The following is a 21,693-nucleotide window of genomic DNA, read 5'->3' as shown; positions in this document are numbered from 1 at the left end:
CATTTGCTCCTTGGAGTCTGAAGAGTCCCAACCCGAAACGTCACATATTTATGTTTTCCAGAGATGGTGCCCGACCCACTGAGTTACTCCAGCCCTCTGTGTAATTTTTTGTACACCAGCATCTGCAGTTCCTTGTATCTACTATCCTTATTACATTGTAATTCTCTGTATTTATGTCAAAATACATTTAAAAGGTGGGATTGTTGTAGGATGAGTGTAAATCAAGTAGTGGACCTGTAGACTTTAGCAGACTTAATAGATCGAAGGGCCTTCTCCGTGCTGTTTCTCGATGTTATTCCGTGAATTGCTTCTGTCCCAAATTTCACATTCTCAAACAGAGTACAAAATGCCATCATCCTCTGATCAATAATTCATAGGGGATCTTTTATTGTAAGTTCATTCATTAAACTTGTCTCATTACTGATTATCAGATCCAAATGTTCATTTTGCTGATTGGCTCCATAACATCATGCTCCAGAAAACGGAGAATTTACAGGAGACACTTTGTGAATGTGTTCTTGGAACTATCATTTTCAAATCAATTAAACATCCATAATAAAATTAAAGTCTCCCATAATTATCTTTTTGCATGTCCCTATTATGACCATAAGGAATAGGAAGCGACTTAGTCCAATCGGCCCATCGAGCCTGCTCCACCGTTCGATCATGGCTGATCTATTTCTCTCAACCCCATTCTCCTGTCTTCTCCCATAACCTTTGACCCTGTTACTAATCACAAACCTATTCCACAAATCCACCGCCCTCTGAAAATTCCTCCTCAATTCAATTTTGAAGGTACACCCTTTTATTTTGAGGCTGTGCCCTCTGGTCCTAAACTCTCCCACTGGAAACTGGAAACATCCTCTCCACATATATTATTTGTTGACGCACTCTTCCCTGCAGTGTGGCTAATAGTTTAAGAGTCCATATACCACTCCTATCAGCATTTTCTTTCCCTCTCTATTTTAACGTCAATCCAAATGGATTCAACATAGTATGAGCCTCAATCATCTCTACCAACTGTATTTATATAACTGGTTATTAATAGTGCGATCACAACACATTTTCCTTCCCATTTCTACCTAATAGTCAATATTTCCAGGATATTTCCTTAGCATTAATCCACATGCAATGCATATTATCGGCTATCATGTCATATCCATTGACCTCCATTTATGCCATTTGTTCACCTGCATATGCTTTGTGCATTGAGATACAATAGCTTTAGGCTTATTTTTGTCAACTTTAATTATCTCACCATTTTGTTGATACTTGATTTCCCAGCCTCGTGCTTTTGCACTCGTTCAGTTGTCTCCTCTTTATGTCTGAAGAACGGTTCTAAGCCGAAACTTTCCATGACCTCCAGAGATACTGCCAGACCCGCTGAGTTACTGAAATACTTTTTATTAAATTGGGTTTCCTTCCCCTTGCCATTCCAGTTTGAACTTTCCACCACGAATCAGCAACCACCCTCACAAGGTCATCAATCCCAGGTCCTCAGGCCCCACCTGCACAGGTCCAACCTTCCCCAAAATCTGTTATGGTGTCTCAGGAATGTACCCTTCTTGCTGAGCTGTCAAATTCTCTCCCAAATGGCACACACCGAATCGAACAGCCATTACAGAGTCAGAGACATGGTTTTGGTTGTGGATCAACGATCAACACTTAATATTCAGGGGATTTTGACTTTTAGTAAGAACATGTGGGAAGGGAAGGGTGGCGAGTTCGCACTATTTTAATAAACGACGGAATTAGTACAGTTGGCAGAGATGATCGAGGCTCGGAGATTGTTGAGTCAATTTGGGTAGATGTTTGAAATAGTGAGGGAAATAAGATGTCGGCCTTCAATTTGCCCCACGGTTGTTCCTGACTGACTCCGGTCTACTCGTGTATTTCACTTCTCCCCCAGCTGCTTCTACCTCCTCCTCCTCCTCCTCCTCTCCGGCCCTTGCTCTGCTCTGCTCTGCTGGGCCCGGTCCTCCCCTATCTCCTCCCTCTGGGCTCTCTTCCTGTCTCGCTGCTGTCAGCGCCATGTTATCGCTCTGACACTGCGGCTCCGCAACAGGTCGGAGGGGGATCGCGGTTGCCGCGCTGCGGGCGGAGGCGGCTGGGCCGGACCGTGCTGGGCCGGGCTGGGAGAGGAGGGGAGGAGGCGCGGATCCCAGCAGGGAAGGAGGTGAGACTCGGGGGCTCTGCCGGCGGGGTCGGGGTCGGGGTCGGGCCTCCGTCACCAGCCGTCCGCGGGTCTACCCTGTCCGGGGGCAGCTGGAGCGGCTACCCCGATGGGAGAGTTCACCTTCCTCGGCGTCGGTGAGCCGTGAATGGGCTCAGCCTCAGAGCTGAGCTGGTGGACAGGGACAGGGACAGGGACAGGGACGTGGTCGGCTTGGTGGGGTGGGCGTGCGTGCGTGCAGAGGAGGAAGGTTGTATTTGTGGTCCTCCTGTGCAGAGAAAGCTTTGAATTTGCTAATATTGTGTATTTGTCATTTACAAGCCGAGCTGTGGGTTGCCAGGGTGCAACTCTGGCTTGGGCAACAAGGCCATCTGAAGTCATAGCATTTTTTCAATTGGCTGGATTAGTTGGCGATTTGTTACTTCCCTTTAAACACGGGTTTTGCATTTTGATTCGCTGGCTCTAACGTCAACATCATTTCAAATGTGTAGTATATTTCATAGAAGCGTTTACTTCGGAGATTATAAAATATAAAGCATAAGTGGACAGTATTGCAGAAAAAAAAATGTATGTCAGCAATTTTCTTGGCTGTAGATCTGCTTCTTTGGAACAGGTCAACTCATTTAAAACTTCCATGTTATGAAAAGGTATGAATTTTTGAAAAAATAATTTTAGATTCCCTTTATTTTGATAAACTTGTCTCAAAATTAAAAGCTATCCATAATCCATGGTATCTTTATTATAAAAGTGGCTCACGCTCCTAGTTTGCTTTAATCAATTAGGCTGCATTAAGTTGAAATTGTTTTGCTGCATGAATTATTATTGTCCCATTTCTTTGTGTGTTAGCCATTATTCAGTGAATGCCATTTTGTCTGTGTTAGAAATCACACTTTACCATGTAGATTTTCAGCAGTTGGAAGATTGAACCGATGGAGGTGCTGATGTATTTTATTAGGATTGTTAAATTGAGGCCCTTATTTACCAAATAAAGTGAGCTTGGCACCCGTGTAGGAATGTGATAATTTACCTGTGTCTGGTAAAGAACTGGATACACCACAGGATGACTTACTTGGAACTTGTGAAACGATATATATTTTTTTAAATGATAAAGTCTTGCTCAATGACTTCTGTAGTGGATAACAGCACCGTATTTAAAATAATATTTTAAGAAAGTGAATATCCCTGGTAAAGCTAATTTGTCCATTGTCTGTCATTTGTTAATCTAAGAAACAAACAGCACTGAAACAGGAGCTTTGATTTACCGAGTCCATGATGACCATCAACCAGTATAAGAAAATAACTGCAGATGCTGGTACAAATCGATTTATTCACAAAATGCTGGAGTAACTCAGCAGGTCAGGCAGCATCTCGGGAGAGAAGGAATGGGTGACGTTTCGGGTCGAGACCCTTCCTCAGACTTTTGCACTGATCTTACATTGATCTCTTTTTTATTCTCCCTACTATCCCACCCACTTATCATACCAGTCATTAACACAATAGAGGCAATTTACAGCAGATAATTAACCTGTCAGTGCATGTCTTTGGAATGTTGGGGGAAAGCAGAGCATCTGGAAGAGCCCACATTGTCACAATGTCCAAAGTACACATAGACATGACCCGAGGTCAGCATTGAATCCAAGCCTCCACCACTGTGGGTCAACATCTCCACCACCTGCACCACTGTGCCTCCCTTTTTCTTTTGAATAGTTAGAAATTATCCACCTTCATGAACTGTTGCAAGGGATGAATAGCATGTTAATAATTTCTGAAGACATTTAAGGTAAAAAAGTCTCATCAAGCTTAGGTTGAAGTTTATTTTCCAAAAGAATGCAAGTGAATTGGATGTTTTTCTCCCATAATCTGACAATTTGTTATTAATTTTACTGAGACTATTATGATTTGGAATATTGCACTTGCTTTCTATTTATTTTTTTCTGCATTATAGTTCATGGTGTGTATTCAAGTTATTGTGTTTGTTTTAAATAATTTTCATAGTGGTACAGCTGGTAGAGCCTCACAGCACCAGAGATCAGGGTTTGATCCTGACCCCAGGTACTGTCTATGTGAAGTTTGCATGTTCTCCATGTGACCGCATGAGCTTCTTCCAGGTGCTCTGGTTTCTCCACACATCGCAAAGACCTGCTGATTTGTAAGTTAATGGACCTGTTTAAATTGGCCTCAGTGTGAAGGGGGTGGTTAAGAAAGTGGGATAACATTTAACTCGTGTGAAAGGGTGATCGTTGGTCCAAATAGCCTGTTTCCATGCTGTATCTCTAAACTAAACTAAATACAGTGGAAAAAGATGTAATCCTTAATTCTCCTGTATGTTCAAAATGATTTATCTTGTTTGTTAGCATTACTCTGCATCGTTCATTGCGGATAACTTATCGTTCTGCAGATTGGTGTTAAATATCACCGACGGGGTGTTGTTGAGAACTTATTTAGCATATCCTCCAATCCCATGAGAAAAGCATAACAGAATCATAGAGTCATACAGTTCAGAAACAAGCCTTCGGCCTAACATTTTGATGCCGCACAAGATGCTCCATCTAGGCTAGTCCCTTTTGCCCACATTCCTGCAAAATTTTCCTTTTCATGTAGCTGCCCAAATTTTAAACGTTGTTATTTTAACTGCCTCAGCTACTTCCTCTGGCAATTTGTTCCACATAGCCACCACCTTCCATGTGAAAGGTTTCCCTTCAAGTTCTTGTCAATTTTTTCCCTATGCTCATACAAATCAGGTAGATGTACTGTGTATATTTACCAAATAAATATCTACCCCCACTATGTCACCAAGAAAGAAGAGTATTCACAATGATTGAAAATGAGTTCTAACAGATTTTTAATTTGATAGCTTTATTTAATTTTAAGTGACATGCATATATTAAGCAACAAAGTCTAGTGGTAATGTCTAGCCCTCCTATTTGATGTACGAATCAAAATTTGCATGTGGGCGAGCATCTAACATATTAGACAACACCGATTTAATAGTGCTGAACCTTTAGCAGAATTCTGCAGCTGAGCCCTTGTGTTTTGAAATGTAGTTTCCAGTAAAGCTGTAGCCAACTATTTCTCTGTGGACATTCAAAACATTTTGCATCAGTACAAACACTGCACTTATTTTCTATGATGTAGACAATAACTGCCCAATGAAGTTAGCAGTACGCGTATACTCCAATGGCGATAGCTTCATGACATCATAAACTGAATTTGCATTTTCTGTAGTTAAATACATATTGTGAATCCTGATCTGTTTCTCTGTCTTTTCCAAAGAAGATACCTACTTTTGAATCATGAACCTCTTGAAAGCAATAACCATATGAGTAAATTGTGAGATACATTTGGACGTGGTGAATTCACCTTCTTCATTTGAAAATGGTGGCAGTAAGTTGCTTTTAATTATCTAGGCTTGCAGGAGCGCAGGGGGAACATGGGGGTTGGGAGTGGGAGGAGAATGAGAAGATACATTTTAAAGGTTATTCTGGTGTGTACAATTAGAGTGGCATTTTTTTGAGATGCAGAATCATTTTCACTTGCGAGATCCATAACAGGAGGTGCAATCTGAAGTAAAACCAGACAAACCTATTTTCTAAAACTGGTAAATAGACCCAATTTTAAGCTGTTTTGAGAGTTTATTGAAGTATATCAGTTGAAATCATTGTATTTTTGAGGAAATGGAACCAAACTAAACCAATGAAAGTTGTTTCATTGTTATATGTATAAATATCATAGCAATGTCTTGGTATGCTAATTATTGTCAATTTATCTTTCGGGTACTGAAAATCAGAAATACAAGTTCTTGGTTTCAATTTTTTAGAGTTTAATTGTTGAAGATATTTAAAATTCAAATTATCTGAATCTCTGTTCTCCCCCTCTTTCTCCGACAGAGCAAGGGATAAAATAACTGCCTTCTCAAACCTTGTGCTTGTTACCGTGCAGTCCTTCAATCTGATTGGGGGTTAAGCAGAGTTACTTGCTGTTTATTCATTTGAGATTTCCTGTCAGCCTCGTACCACAATATCTGTTCATCATTTCAATAATTTGTCATGCAAATAGGTACAGATTTGTAGGCAGATACCATTCGTAGCAAAATCTCTGCCATTGAGTTTTCTTATTGTCTTCCTTCATCTCTGATAGCTGGGGATTCATATTAATGACAAGGTACTCAATTAATTAAAATAAACACAGGAAGGTACAACATCTACACTGTACACTACTTTCACAGAAGCAAACCAGTTGTGCCTAGTTTCCTTCTGAAACATTTCTGTCAACACAGAGCAGCAGGTCACGTTATGCTTCTTAAAGGGGTACACACCCAATGTTACATAAGCCACAATTGTACACATTCAAAGCCCATGACCTAATTGGATTAGTTTGGCTTATTGTTATGTACACCAGAGTGCAATAAAATTTCCTGTTCACATGAACCTCAGGGTAAATAATACACACAATAATGATAAATATAACAATAAATACAATGATGAATTCAAAACAGCAGAATGGTGCAAGATTGTATTGCAATCCAAAAAACTAAAGCACAATATTGGAACAATCAAAAGAGATAGATTAAGAACAACGTTTAAGAAACATTCAGACAGGTACGTGGATAGAATAGGTTTAGAGGGATATGGGCCAAACACAGGCTGATGGAACTAGTGTAGGTTGGACATCTTGGTCGGTGTGGGCAAGTTGGGCCAAAGGGCCTGTTTCCGCGGCATATGACTATGAATCTAAGAGTAAGGGAACGTGTGCATACATCTGGGAAAAGTGGGGTGAAAGAGGTGATTTATTCAAGAATGTGATTGCTATGGGGAACAAGCTTCGTGTCTGGATATCTGAGCTTTTAAGCTCTTATATCTTCTCCCAGAAGGTAGAAGAGAGAAAAAAGAATGACCGAGGTGTCAGGCATCCTTGATAATACTTCCACCCTTCTTAATGCAATGCACCATGGTGATGGAAGTAAGTGACATGCCTATGAAGGACAGGGCTGTGTTCACTAGATCCTGCACGTTCAACCAAGCAGGTCGGCCTGTCAAGAGTACAGCAGTTGCCATACCTGGGTGAGGTGCATCCCAGCAGAATAGTTTTTATGGTGCATTCGTAGAAGATGGTGAGAATTTTCGGGCACCTAAGAACGTAAATATCCTGATGCATTTTCTTGATTACAGCATCAGTGTGAAGGGATCAGGTTAGGTGGCTGGTGATACCGATACCGAATAATCTGAAGGTGTCAACCATTTCTATAGCAGCAATGTTGATGAGGGCCAGATTGTGTTCCCTCTCCTCACTTTCTTATCTCAATAATCAACTCCTTCCTCTTACTGACGTGAAAGGCTAGGATTTTCGTCCTGCCACCATGGTACATGGTCCTCGATCTCTTTGCTGTACTTAGATTTATTGTTGTGTTGTTGTTGGTCTGGCCAACAACAGTGGAATGAACAAACATAAAGATTGAATTGGCTACAGAGTCATGAGTGTGCGTACAGAGAGAAAAGCATGAGACTGAGCACATAACCTCAAGGAACACGTGTTGAGGATCAGGGAGGGTAAAATGTTGTGGTCGATTCTTAACCGAGGTGTACTTATCAGGAATTCCGGAAACCAGATGCAGATGGACGCCCACAAGACCTAGGTACAGATGTCTAAGGATGAACTTATCTAATATTATTGTGTTGAAGGCTGTGCCGTAGTCAATGAATGACATTCTGATATAAGTATTCATATTACCAAGGTGATCCAGAGCTGAACATAATGCAAGAGAAATGGTGTCCTCCGTAGACTATTTTTCCTGTATGCAGATTTTCGAGTGGTTGAGATTGTGCAGGAAACTGGGGCAGATGTGAGCCATTTTCATTCTTTCAATGTACTTCATTGTGGTCGATGTTAGAGCTGCTGGGTTGTGGTAATTGAGACAGAACTCTGTTATTGATGGAGGTTTTCTTGAAGCTGATGGGGACAATAGATTGTTGAAGTGAGAGGTTGAAAGAAGACTGCTGAAGACTGGCCAGTTGACTGGTGTACAATTCCAGAACTCAATCCAGGGATCCATTCCAACCAGCCACTTTCAGAGAGTTTACCCTCTTGAGAGCAGATCTGACTTTGCTTCTGAAATGTACGGGACAGAGCCAGCTCAGTGGAACTTTGTTTGCCTATTCAAAACCGGCATAAAGGGCATTAAGCTAATCTGGTAGAGATGCAGTGTTGGCAGAGATCACTTTCAATTGGTGCATGTGGTCTGTAATGATATTCAGGCCCTGTCTCAGTTGCCTGGCATTCACTTGATTGAATAGAACCACAAACTTGTTTTGGAATACTCTCTTGGCATCCCTGATAGCCTTGCAGAGATCATAGTTGTCCTACTTCTACAGTGCAGGATCATCTTTCTTGAAAATCGCAGATAGACACAACATGCTGGAGTAACTCAGTGGGACAGGCAGCATCTCTGGTGAGAAGGAATGGGTGACGTTTTGGGTCGAGACCCTTCTTCAGACTGATGTCAGGGGAGAGGGAGGTACATTGATAAGGAAGTGTATGGATAAGGAAGTGTAAGGTGTGAAAAAGGGACAGAGATCAAGGAAAATGTAGATTAAGGAAAATGTAGAATAGATTATTGTTGGTTGGGAGAAGGTAACAAAAAAACAAACAGAGATAACATGTAGTCTGAGACAGTAAGACTGGTCGAAGAACTGGAGAGAGAGGGAAAGCAAGGTTATTTGAAGTTATAGACAATAGACAATAGGTGCAGGAGGAGGCCATTCAGCCCTTCGAGCCAGCACCGCCATTCAATGTGATCATGGCTGATCATTCTCAATTAGTACCCCGTTCCTGCCTTCTCCCCATACCCCCTGACTCCGCTATCCTTCGAAAAGTCAATGGTCATACTGCTGGGGTATAAGCTGCCCAAGCAAAATATGAGGTGCTGTTCCTCCAATTTGCGCTGGGCGTCACTCTGACAATGTTGGAGATCTAGGACAGGAAGGTTAGTGTGGTGAATGGGAGGGGGAGTTAAAGTGTTTAGCAACCGGGAGATTAGGTAGCTTTAGGCGAACTGAACGGAGGTGTTCAGCGAAACAATTGTCGAGCCTGCATTTGGTCTTGCCAATATATAGGAGTCCACTCGTGGAACAGAGGATACAGTAGATGAGGTTGGAGGAGGTGCAAAGACCGTTGGGGTCCTTGGATGGAGTCGAGGGTGGAGGTATAGGGACAGGTGTCAAAAACGTCAGATCTGGACTTTATCAGCGAGGGAATCTCCCTGGTCAGCAAGGTCTCTATATAGGATGGATCCTAATTGTCTTTCTTTCATGATATTAGTTTTTTGAAAAGATAAGCTATTGTATTCATTCAACTTCATATGTCGCCTTGTGGATGGCTGAAAGAATATTGGGTTGTTAATTGATCTACCTCAACACGTCATGTTGTTGATCTGTCTTGAATTTTAGTTTGCTGATATTGCATATTTATCACAGATTCAATGATCTAATTTTATTAAAAGCAAGCAGTAGAAAAAGTCGCCTGCTGACCCGAGTGTTTCTTCGTATTGATAACAACTATCCATCAGTTTATAAGTAGGCAAATTAATGACCAAATGGAGAGAATAAAGTTAGATTAGATTAGTGCAGGATTAATTAAATGGGTGGTTGATGGTCAGCATGGACTACGTGAGGCAAACGCCTATTTGCATGCTGTATCTATACCTTTTAAAAATAATAGAAAACACATTAAAAAAAAATACATTTGATTGCACCACTGCGGTGTACAGTTTTGGTTTTGTGAAGGACATTTGGCTCCAGTTCTCTTCGCCATTATCCTTTAGCTATGATACAATGAGCTGAATTTCAGTGGTGAAATATGACATCAAGATAGGATTTGTAAGAAAATAACTGCAGATGCAGGTACAAATCGAAGGTATTTATTCACAAAATGCTGGAGTAACTCAGCAGGTCAGGCAGCATCTCAGGAGAGTAGGAATGGGTGATGTTTCGGGTCGAGACCCTTCTTCAGACTGATGTCAGGGGGGGCGGGACAAAGGAATGATATAGGTGGAGACAGGAAGTTAGAGGGAGAACTGGGAAGGGGAGGTGGGGGGAAGAGAGGGACAGAGGAGCTATCTAAAGTTGGAGAAGTCAATGTGAGGTGCTGTTCCTCCAATTTCCGGTGGGCCTCACTATGGCACTGGAGAAGGCCCATGACAGAAAGGTCAGGCTGGGAGTGGGAGGGGGAGTTGAAGTGCTCAGCCACTGGGAGATCAGGTTGGTTAAGGCGGACTGAGCGAAGGTGTTGAGCGAAACGATCGCCGAGCCTGCGTTTGGTTTCGCCGATGTAAAGAAGTTTCCATCTTCATGTAAAGAAGATTCCCATCAAGATAGGATTTGATTGAATGTCACATCAAGGAGCTCTAATAAAACTCGAGTTACCTGACCAAAATTAAGGGGGAAACACTCTGATGGTTGGAGTTGTATCTCACAAAAGACGATGACTGTGGTTGTTGACGTTAATCATTCCATTTCTTGTTTCGCATCGGAGTATTTGAGATCCAATCATCTGTTATCAATGATATTCCTTCATTCATAGCATCAGAAGTGGAGATGAAAATCAAAAAGCTGTAGAATCAGGAGATTTGAAACAAAAACTATACAGAACATGTCACAGCCTACATCTAATGCCTGGCAACACTGTATTTGGCTCATGTACTTGGCATAGGGAATGTGCTTGTTCCTGGTTCAAAAGGATGCACATCATCATTTTCTGCCAATTGTGTACATCAGCCACAGACTGGTTGAGGTTATGGTTCTGAATCTTCTGTAAGAGGTTTTGCCTAAATATTTCCTGTTGCAAAAGTAATCAGGGTCATAGTCTCATAGAAATGATGTAAACTGATGATTTCTCAGCTAGATCTATCTCTGGATGGTTACCTATATTCGTGCAATATGTCAATTCAGGATTGGTCTGTAGCAAATGAAGTATTGATAGCAATGTCTATAATTTAGTTTTGTACTTCAATAAAGTATTGTGCAGAACGTTTTTCCTGAATGGAAATATTAAATGCATGATGCAATGGAAGGTTCCCGCCCATGAAAGCAATTTGTCCTGAAGGTATTTGTGACAAATAAGCTAAATATAGTAGCTAGCATATACTGATTTTTTTGTTTTCCTTGTTCGGTATAGGGTGTAATTGGAGGTATCAGGTCTGAAGCTGAGGTACTGTCAATGGTTTCTGTATTTATTGCTCCGAGTGTGCCATTTTTTGTTTTATTTTATATTCAACAGGAACAAAAAAACTTGTTTGAAAATAATTGTTTATGTCAGTTAGACAGACTTCTGGGAATATGTCAATATTACAGTGATATCCATGTGGCAAAGAAACTTAAAGACAGTGATTTTTGTTTTGTGCTTTCTGACTAAGAACATGGCACAACAGGACAAATAAATTGCAAGTTTGAACAAAAATAGCTGTTTTCGTCCTGTAATTGTTCTGTTTGATTTCTCGCTGTTCTGTTGCAGTTGTTTTTCTTGCATTAATTTTCTAATCTGAAAATAACATCTGGAGCGCCTGGTGTGCTCTTGGCAGATTGTACTGCTGCCAAATGCTGTATAGCTGACTACAAAGGCCTGCAGTAATATGATGTACACACTGCTTTTGAATTAAAATGAGAGTAATATTTTCTGGTCATGATTCCATCAGCTTTCTCCCAATGTGCATTGGAGAAAGAAGGGACATGTTATTAATTATGCACTTTGAATTTTTTTAAATCAGAACAATAAGTTAAATGTGCATTAGCAGGTGATATTTAGGTTCAGTGGTTTAGTATAAGATTGAAGTATTGTACCCAAGTAGACATTTAATGTGCTTCATTTACCTACTCCCACTAACTTGCATTTCACCTGATAGAAGAGCAAAAGAATTGTTCACATGATGTAAACATCCATCTTCTATTCCATTAATCCTGGATTATGCCGAGTTAACTTTTTCTGATTTGGAGGGAAGATGGGAGCAAAATGATAGGTTGATTATTATCCTATATAGAGTCATACAGCACGGAAACAGGCTCTTTGGCCCAACTTGCCCATGCTGACCAAAATGCCCCATCTACATTAGTTCCACCTATCGCAATGTTTAAGAAACATTTAGACAGGGACATGGATAGGACAGGTTTAGAGGGTTATGGGCCAAACATAGGCAGGTGGGACTAGTGACTCTATGACTCCACTGGCTCCATTTGGCATATATATCCTTCTAAACCTTTCCTATCCATGTACTTATCCAAACGTATTTTAAACGTTGTTATAGTAGCTGCCTCAACTACCTCCTCTGGCAGCTCATTCTGTATACCCACCACCCAAAGTTGAAAGCAGAGTATATTAAGAAATTATTTCTTAAGATATGGTTCAAATTCAAGTTTTTTGCCATGTGCATGAGTACAAGGCACAGGTAGCATGAGAAATGGTGCCTGCAGCAGCATCACAGGCACAAAGACTCAGAATATAGCATCAACTGTGGAGCTACATTAGGAGCTGATTTTTTTTTCTCTCTCATAATTCTGATTTCTCTCCAAGTATTGAGCTGACCTCGCCATTAATTTCTGTGCCAAGGGTTTTATCTGCCCGTGGGAAGACTGAAAATTGATGAACATGTTTTCTTTGGACTTTTTGTCTTGTGTGTTTTGCAAGTGAGCAAGGTCAAGTTACTTTTAGATGTATTTTGTGCAAATGTACTCTCTTGATTTGGGGATCCGCGTGTGGTTAAATGTAAACTGAAATGATTTTCACAGTTTAAAGATTTCCATAGGAAGCTTTAATTTTGCAAAAATACCAAAGTTGCTGTCAGTTTCATAGAGTAATGGCTACAATTAATATGTTTCTCTGCAAAAACTTGATTATTGGGACCTAGCATATATTGGGCATGCTTGATAGGGCATCCTTTTCTGGACGGATATTTCATGATTGATCTCTTGCTATAAACAATCTCTTGCTATAAATTGATCTCTTACTCCTTGGCTTTACTTTTAGGGTCTTTTTGTGCACCAGTTCTTTTGATTTGAGTAAACTATGCAGTCACTGTTGCTCAGAGCTGGAAACGTACTTCATTTTTTTACTTTATGCCAGGATTGAGTTTGAAAATATTCTTGTGCCTCATTCAAATTCACACACAATCACCATTTCTGATATGAAAGTAGAACTAGCTTCCTTTCAGGAAATGACTTTAATTACGTGTTTTTACAGCCCCATAAACAGAGTTGACTTTATCATGCCTATTGACTTGGTGTAATGCTGCTCATTTCACAGCTTGCAGTGTTTTCATGAATGTAATGCTGTGGCTCAGGAGGAGCTATATATCCTGCCCAATATATCTTAAACCACTTGAAATGTGTGTTTTTAATTTTTGACGTTGGAGGGCTGGACATCATACACATAGAGAAATGTTTTCTCTCGTTCTGAGTTTATGGTCTCAGTTAAGGATAGGTTATTTAGGATTCATATGATGAGATATTTTTTTAACTTAAAGGATGGTGAAACTTCACAATTGTCAAGCCTAGAGCACTGAGTGAGCTCAATCATCGATAGCATTAAAAACAGATTGATGTGTCCAAACACCAATGAAATCAAAGGATTCAATGATATGACAAAATGGCATTGCAGTTGAGAATTATCCATTGTTAACCCAAGGCATCAAATAGTGTAGTCCTTATTTTTTTAGTGTTCTTATGTTAGCAGGATGTTAGTACTTGTAAAGGCATCTTATTGAATCAAAAAAGACCTGAAACTGTTTTATGGTAGTTACGTTTGGTCTGCAGTGTTATAGAGGAATATGTCCTTCATTTTAACACTTCAGGAGCATGGCATTGGATGTAATCCAGCTGGGTGTGCCTTAATTTCATGAAAGGTGCAATGTAAATTTATTTTTTTAGCAATTAAAAAATAACCAGTTTTCTAGCCCTGAACCTTGTAAACGGGCTTATATGCTTCACACGTTCCCATAAGGAAACCAAATAAACAAATCTTGTAGTCTTATTTTATTTCCTCTTCTCTTCAGCCCTGTTCCTTTCATTCAGTGTTGCTTTGGAAATTCAGTGCAAATGGATGAAGTTAATACCTTAACCACACAACATAATCCAAACAAATAGATTCTATCCCTGTTTTATTTAGAATTTATCTTCAATGTAGGAATTAAATAAGTTTAAAACAAAAGAGACTTTGTTATGGTTAAGTGAGCATGTTTTATTTGAAAAGTTCATATTAATTTTATCAGGTTGTTACATTTGCATCACTTCTAGTAAAAATGTGTCTTTCAGAATAGGAGGTCTGAATGTTGGGGAAGATTGCAGTTTGCAGCTTGATACAGCGGAAATGTGATGTGGTCTTGTGCGTTTAGATCTTTGTATAACAGCATAGTTTGGGCCATGAGGCAAGAGAAATAGTGGCTGGTATTTGTGGTTTCTTGTTTGTATTTCTGGTATGTGATCAGTAATTTGACCTTGGACAAAGTACAACACTTGTGGAAAATGTATTGGACTTATCATCGGCGGAGCCGGCCGTCTTCGGAGGCTGCGGGAGCGGCTGCGACTCGCCTTAGGCTCGGGCCGCTGCGGACCGTCCAGCGCGGCCTGCAACCACAACAACCTGACCGCGGGAGAGGACAGCAGGAGAAGGGAAAAGACATTGTGGCCTTCCATCACAGTGAGGAGAGGACTGGAGGAGACTCACTGTGATGGATGTTTCTTTGATGGATGTTTCTTTTTTTGTGTGTTTTTGGGGTTGTGTAATTTTAATGCCTATTTAATGCTTTTATTGTTGGACTGTGGGTGACTGAATTTCGTCCAATATTGGATGACAAATAAAGCTATCTTGAATCTTGAAAAGGCATTGTACCTTAGGCTGGCATTATTAGCCAAGGCATTGAATGTAAGAGTACAGGGTTATGCTGGAGCTGAGGTGCAATGATAGATTAGCTGCCTTAAAGCACCAGAGAAACAGTTCAATCCTGACTGCAGATGCCATCTGTACAGAGTTAGTACGTTCTCCCTGTGACTGTGTGAGTTTTCCCCAGGTGATCCGGTTTCCTCCCACATCCCAAAGACGTGCAGGTATGTAGGTTAAATGGCTTCTGTAAATTGCCCCGAGTATGTATGATGTGATACAGTAATTCACTTTGAATTAAGTGTACAGTAAACCCTCGTTATTAACGGACTATGGGGGGGGGGGGGGGGGGTGGAAGATGTCCGTTATTGCAGTATGTCCGTTATAACCGAGAAAGGTATTATCATTGCATGTAGTTGATGGTTAATACACAAAAGAGACACAAGGTGCCTCAGAGGGGGTCAGACAGTATTGCTGGGGAACATAGATAGGTGTCGTCAGGACTCTTCTTCAGACTGATTCAGACTGCTGAGTTACTCCAGCACTTTGTGTCATTTCATCTTAAAACTTGGCGCTGGTGCCACTGGTCTGCACCAGTGAGCCCTCATTGTGGAGATAACCTAACCTTCCTTATCCCCATGTGTTCTCTGGTTTTCCTTTTTCAGAGACTTTCCTCCCCCTCCCCTCAGACACCCACCCTCCTCCCCGAGGCTGAATAAGCTCGTGTCTCCTTCCCAGTCTTTGATCAGAAATATTACCTTTGTTTCTCATCCATCAACATTGCCTGACCTGCTGTGTATTCTCTGTTTTTATTTCCGTATTTTGTGATATTTTAACTTTAATGCTAGAGATAGGATTCATAGAGGTAAGTTCATAAATTCATGTGATAGGAGCAGAATTAAGGCCATTTGGCCCATCGTCCACTGCCATTCAATCATGGCTAATCTATCTTTCCCTTCTAACCCCATTCTCTTGCCATCTCACCATAACCCCTTACATACAACAGATAAAACCGGATGTGATAGGTCATATGTTTGGCCGCTTGGTCAGAAATCAATTATTGCTAGCGTGTTGAGTGTATTTTCTATTTTTCCTAAATAGTCTGAGATAAAGTACGTTCAAACACATAGGTACATTCAATTTGTTGTCATGTTGATAGCCAAGCTAATTTCAAATCACTTTAATTTCTTGGAAAAATGAAAATATAAGATGGCTTTAAAGTTGACAATATAGTCAGATACAGAAAAGAGAGGGAAGGACCTAAGATTAGGCACTTGACTGGTCTATTTTAATTTTATGTATCCGCAATAATAGGCTTATTTTAGATCGTAAGAATTTCCATTGATGCTCTTTTTTTAACTTGGCTAGTTTCATTGAAAGAGGAATCATGTAACCTTGCAGTACATATTTCTTTCAAATAAATGTGCTTGTCTGTTCTTTGAATGAGATATACAGTGAGTACCAGTCCTCTTTTCCAAAAACATCTATAAATAGATTGAGGTTAACAGTGATTTGGAATCTGTCAACTGAGGCTAAGCTTTGCAGAAACATGAACACTTCACAAATTATTGCATAGAAATATGAAGTGGTCAAATTCAACATTATTTGCACACATTGCATTCACAGGAGATTTTTATTCTGCTGTTGAACAAATTATATTTAAGAATCATCAAGGTTATCTATCCTTTCCATCAAGAGTTCAAGTAATTGTAAAACAGCAGTCCATACCCTTTAATCTTAGATAAGGTACTTGCCAGTAATGTTTGGAACTTTTCAGTAAAATAATATTTTGGAAACATCAGTCAATGCAGAGCAGATGTTCTAATGCACATTATCACTTCCAAACTGAACGAACAGATTAGATCAAAACTGCTGCGTCACTTATCTGGTGATTACGAAGGCTAAAGTGGGAAGCGCAAACCTTGAACCAGAAGAGTTGAGCGGGTGATCCACCTCATTCCCATAGTGAAGTTTTCCCATCGTAGAAGCTTGTTTTCAACCATTTGGATTCACTCTGTAATTTAATGAAACAGATGAGAGTGGTGAATATAGAAGGGAACCTCAGGCGAAAATAACCCAATAGTTGGAATTTATTCACAAAATGCTGGAGTAACTCAGCAGGTCAGGCAGCATCTCAGGAGAGGAATGGGTGACGTTTCGGGTCGAGAAGAAGGGTCTCGACCCGAAACGTCACCCATTCCTTCTCTCCTGAGATGCTGCCTGACCTGTTGAGTTACTCCAGCATTTTATGAATAAATACCTTTGATTTGTACCAGCATCTGCAGTAATTTTCTTACACAATAGTTGGAATATTAATTTGTATAAAGGAAGGTAATTGTTCAATGGTTTCTGTTTTGGTGTTTAATCATCTCAACCCCAGGACCTTGCTGCAGTAGATCCTTAGAGCATATCCCATGCCAAACCATCTTCAACTCCATTATTGACTTTCCTTGGATCTTGTCAGAGATGTTCAGTGATGAATGTCTAATAAATCTCTTTCCTTTTATAGAGATCAGCTCTCGATTCTTACTCTTTCTGTAACAGTTGTTAACGTTTGCTGATAAGTACAACATTAGTGATTCAATTTTGTTGTCTTCAAATGTCAGGAGTGAGGCATGAATGAAGCTCACATCACTGTGTACTTAATACTAAATGTTGTACAGTGGACATGTCAGTTCACGCTTTCATCATTAATTGGTTAATCAAAAAGACGCTCTCCACTTTTCCATGATGCTTTTTTCAATTACTATTTCTATCTTCGCACATTGTCGAATGTTTGCAATAATTAGTAGCTTGAAGATGTAACCTTGGTGATGCTGTATTTTTTTAAATGAAAATATGCGAAAATATTAATAACTGATATTGAAAGCACAAAACAGTTGAAAGACAAATTGGTAAAAATATATGCTGTGTATATTCACTGTGTGTCCACTGTTTATCATAAAGCTACAGCTTTATGTGGTTCTCAAAAATCCTTGAAATCACTGAAACCATAGTAAATGTTGGTTTATTAACTAACAGCTAAACACAAGTTGAATTGTATTTATAGGGAAATTCGAATTTGGTTAAAATCTGTGTACTGCGTGCATTAGAGTCCTAGTCATAGAGTGGTACAGTGTGGAAACAGGTCCTTTGGCCCAACTTGCCCACACCGGCCAACAGGTCTCAGCTACATTAGTCCCACCTGCCTGCGTTTGGTCCATACCCCTCCAAACTTGTCCTATCCATGTACCTGTCTAACTGTTTCTTAAACGTTGGGATAGTCCCAGCCTCAACTACCTCCTCGGACAGCTTGTTCCATACACCCACCACCCTTTGGGTGAAAAAGTTACCCCTCAGATTCCTATTAAATCTTTTCCCCTTCAACTTGAACCTGAGATTCTGTGCATTGTTATGATGTACCCTCAGGGAGATCTTGCATTTCTTTTAATTAGAAAATAATTTAAAGAACTGGCATGTAATAGAAACTGAAATATGAAAGGTGTGGGAGGATTACTGAAAGGTTTAAGAGTGAATGTGAAAAGTACAGTGTAGATTTTAAGTAGAGTGTATATTATAAGACTTTGGACAATGGAGCTGTGGAGTTCAACTAGGCTGAGTCCTGATGTAAAGTTGATTTCATACCACTGAATATTTCAGACATTTTAATAACTTTAATTTGATTTTTTTAATGTAAATAAAAATGTTAAGAATGACGCATAATGAGTTGTTACTATTTTGCACTGATTTGGTTCCCAACTTCTATCGTGCAATGCTGAAATGGTAACCAAACCAGTTGTGCCTTTTAAACAAATATATACTGCTGAAAACTATTACAGTTAAATGTGCTCATGGCAAAATAATCAAAGCATTGCAAGTCTCCCAAAGTACTAATTTAAACATTTGCTGAAATTATTTAGAAAGACCGGTTTATTGGTTGTCAATGATCCTGCATGTTAACATAATCATACCAGAGAGGTTTTGTTTTGTTTAGCTTGGTGAATCTCAGAGCCAAATCAAGACTTAATTCCCCTCTGTGTGATGAGTTAGCTGATCTCAGCCTGACATAATTAAACCTACCCAGATTAGAATTAGTCTTTGTACAAATTCATGTTGTCAGTTCACTACATCATCTGCTGTTCCATCTAACTGTTACCAAGGACTCGATCTTTTCATAGCTTAGGCCTTTCCACAAATTCGATGAAAATACTTGATATGGTCTCAAAACGTGAAATTTAGACTCAATTAACATGTTAATTAAATAACTCTGAAGTGAAAAATGCAGTAACTGTTACCAAAAAACCTTCAGATTTTTATGATTTTTTTTGGTTCATTCACGTCCTTTTGGGAACATTCACGCCCTATATCATGTGAAGCTTTAAACAAGTGCACACAGATACAAATACTACCCTTTATTCCCGCAGTCACAATCTTAACCTCAGTACTGACTGTCAATTCAACAAAATAGGTCTTTAACTGGGTAAATAGGGCTATGACGTAATTATAATTGCGCATTCAGTTCCAAAATATCTCTATCCAAATTTATTACTGTATTGAATTGTGTATATATACACATTCCTTGCATTAAAAAGCTAGAAAAGATAAAATAGGACCTTAGAAGTGCATTGCATTGGTTAACCTTTTTCTAACCTATGTGCATCTCCTGTGTAATTTTATTGTCTTTGCCACTGCATGCCAAGCTCTACTTTTGTTTCATGTGGAGCAGGTTAACATTATTCCTGCTGAAATTCAATTTCTGGTTAAACAGGTACTCTGCAACAAGGATTTACACAAAAAAAAATTTCAAAACAACAGTACATTTATAAAGAATCTTGCAGGTAGTATTTTATAAGATACTTTTCAAATGTCAGTTCTGTTGTTTACCAATTTTGTGTTTTGATAATGGTTGAGGTATACAATGTTTGCATTCAGCACCGAACATAACCTACATGAAGTTCACTATATACACCAAACAGAATCATAGCATGTTGCAACCCAGGCATGCCCTAGCTTTTTCATAACCTGGTCTTTTCATAACCTGGTCATTGCACGTAACCTGATCATTGCACAGTTGCCTTTTTTAATGCTGATGTGGAATCCATTTGCACCACCCTTTCAATGAATGAATGAATGAATAAGTTTATTGGCCAAGTATGCATATACAAGGAATGTGCCGTGGTGCTCCGCTCACAAATGACAGCACAAACATACAGTTAACAATTAAGAATAAAGCATAAACACATCAAAAAATAAGGATACACCATTACAGTATAAACATGTAGGTGAAAATAAACCAGAGCAAAAAAGAGATTACAGACTCTGGTTATTGAGTAGAACTATCACTCGTGGAAAAAAAGCTGTTTTTATGTCTGGCTGTGGCTGCTTTGACAACCCGGAGTGGGGTGGGGTGTTCCAGATTTTACTATTCCTTCAAAACAATTATTGCCTCATTCACAAAATGCTGGAGTAACTCAGCAGGTCAGGCAGCATCTCGGGAGAGAAGGAATGGGTGACGTTTCGGGTCGAGACCCTTCTTCCTTTTGCCAATTATTTGAAAACTTTCAACCTCCCTGCCACAGGAAATATTGTCTCCTTGCTGGTTTTACCAAATGCCTCATTCTGCTTAATATCTCCATTCGATTTTCCCTTGGTTTTTCTCCAGTTTCTCTGAACTCCATCCCTGATGTCAGACATGAAAACCTTGCTTATGTCCTTGGCATGGCTTAGCAGCCTTCCGAACATGTGGTGCCCAGAATTCCAAATGAGACTCCAGCTATTGTCAACCAAGAAATTTGTAAAAGCTTATCGTGATTTCCATTTTTTTGTATTCAGAGCTTTAGTTTATAAAGCTAAGTAATCATCTCATCAATCTTCCAAGAAGTTGGAATATCCAGCAGACATTGTGCATCCTTTGTTCAAATTAAAATTTTTATGCCATCTTTTGTTTTGGTTAGTATGTGCTGTTGATAAGAATCAAGAATACAGATAGGTCATTGAATTTTCAACGAAACAAGTAGAGTAGTGATGGAAATTATGAGGATTAAAGGAGGTACGGACACTTTTGAAAAATATAAAAGTGGATAAGTCTCCAGGTCCTGATAGGATATTCCCTAGGACATTGAGGGAAGTTAGTGCAGAAATAGCAGGGGCTATGATGGAAATATTTCAAACGTCATTAGAAACGGGGATGGTGCCAGAAGATTGGCGCATTGCGCATATTGTGCCTTTGTTTAAAAAAGGTTCTAAAAGTAAACCTAGCAATTATAGACCTGTTAGTTTGACGTCTGTGGTGGGAAAATTAATGGAAAAGATACTTAGGGACAATATATATAATTATATGGATAAACAAGGCCTGATTAGAAACAGTCAACATGGATTTGTGCCTGGAAGGTCATGTTTGACTAATCTTCTTGAATTTTTTGAAGAGGTTACCAGGGAAATTGATAAGGGAAAGGCTGTGGATGTTGTCTATATGGACTTCAGTAAGGCATTTGACAAGGTTCCACATGGAAGGTTGATTAAGAAGGTTAAATCGTTGGGTATTAATAGTGAGGTTGCAAGATGGATTCAACAATGGCTGAATGGGAGATACCAGAGGGTAATGGTTGACAACAGTATGTCAGGTTGGAGGCCAGTGTCTAGTGGAGTACCCCAAGGATCTGTGTTCGGTCCACTGTTGTTTG

The 21,693-nt window shown here is 39.7% G+C and overlaps 1 protein-coding gene across 7 annotated transcripts in view; it reads left to right on the top strand.

Moving 5' to 3' along the window:
• The first annotated feature begins 2,040 nt into the window (after window positions 1-2,040).
• Window positions 2,041-21,693, top strand: part of LOC144593628 (intersectin-2-like) — a 143,343-nt gene continuing 123,690 nt past the window's right edge. For 6 of the 7 annotated variants that reach the window (XM_078399493.1, XM_078399496.1, XM_078399492.1 and 3 more), the window contains exon 1: window positions 2,041-2,176. The gene's annotated coding sequence lies outside the window, so the exon portion shown is untranslated. Of the gene's footprint in view, window positions 2,177-5,485; window positions 5,558-21,693 lie in introns of those variants that run through there. The other variant, XM_078399488.1, reaches the window with a different exon arrangement.

Source organism: Rhinoraja longicauda, chromosome 5, assembly GCF_053455715.1.
Source record: "Rhinoraja longicauda isolate Sanriku21f chromosome 5, sRhiLon1.1, whole genome shotgun sequence".
Classification (NCBI taxonomy): Eukaryota; Metazoa; Chordata; class Chondrichthyes; order Rajiformes; family Arhynchobatidae; genus Rhinoraja; species Rhinoraja longicauda.
The sequence above is the reverse complement of the archived record's forward strand: the minus strand, read 5'-3'. Positions and strand labels throughout refer to the sequence as shown.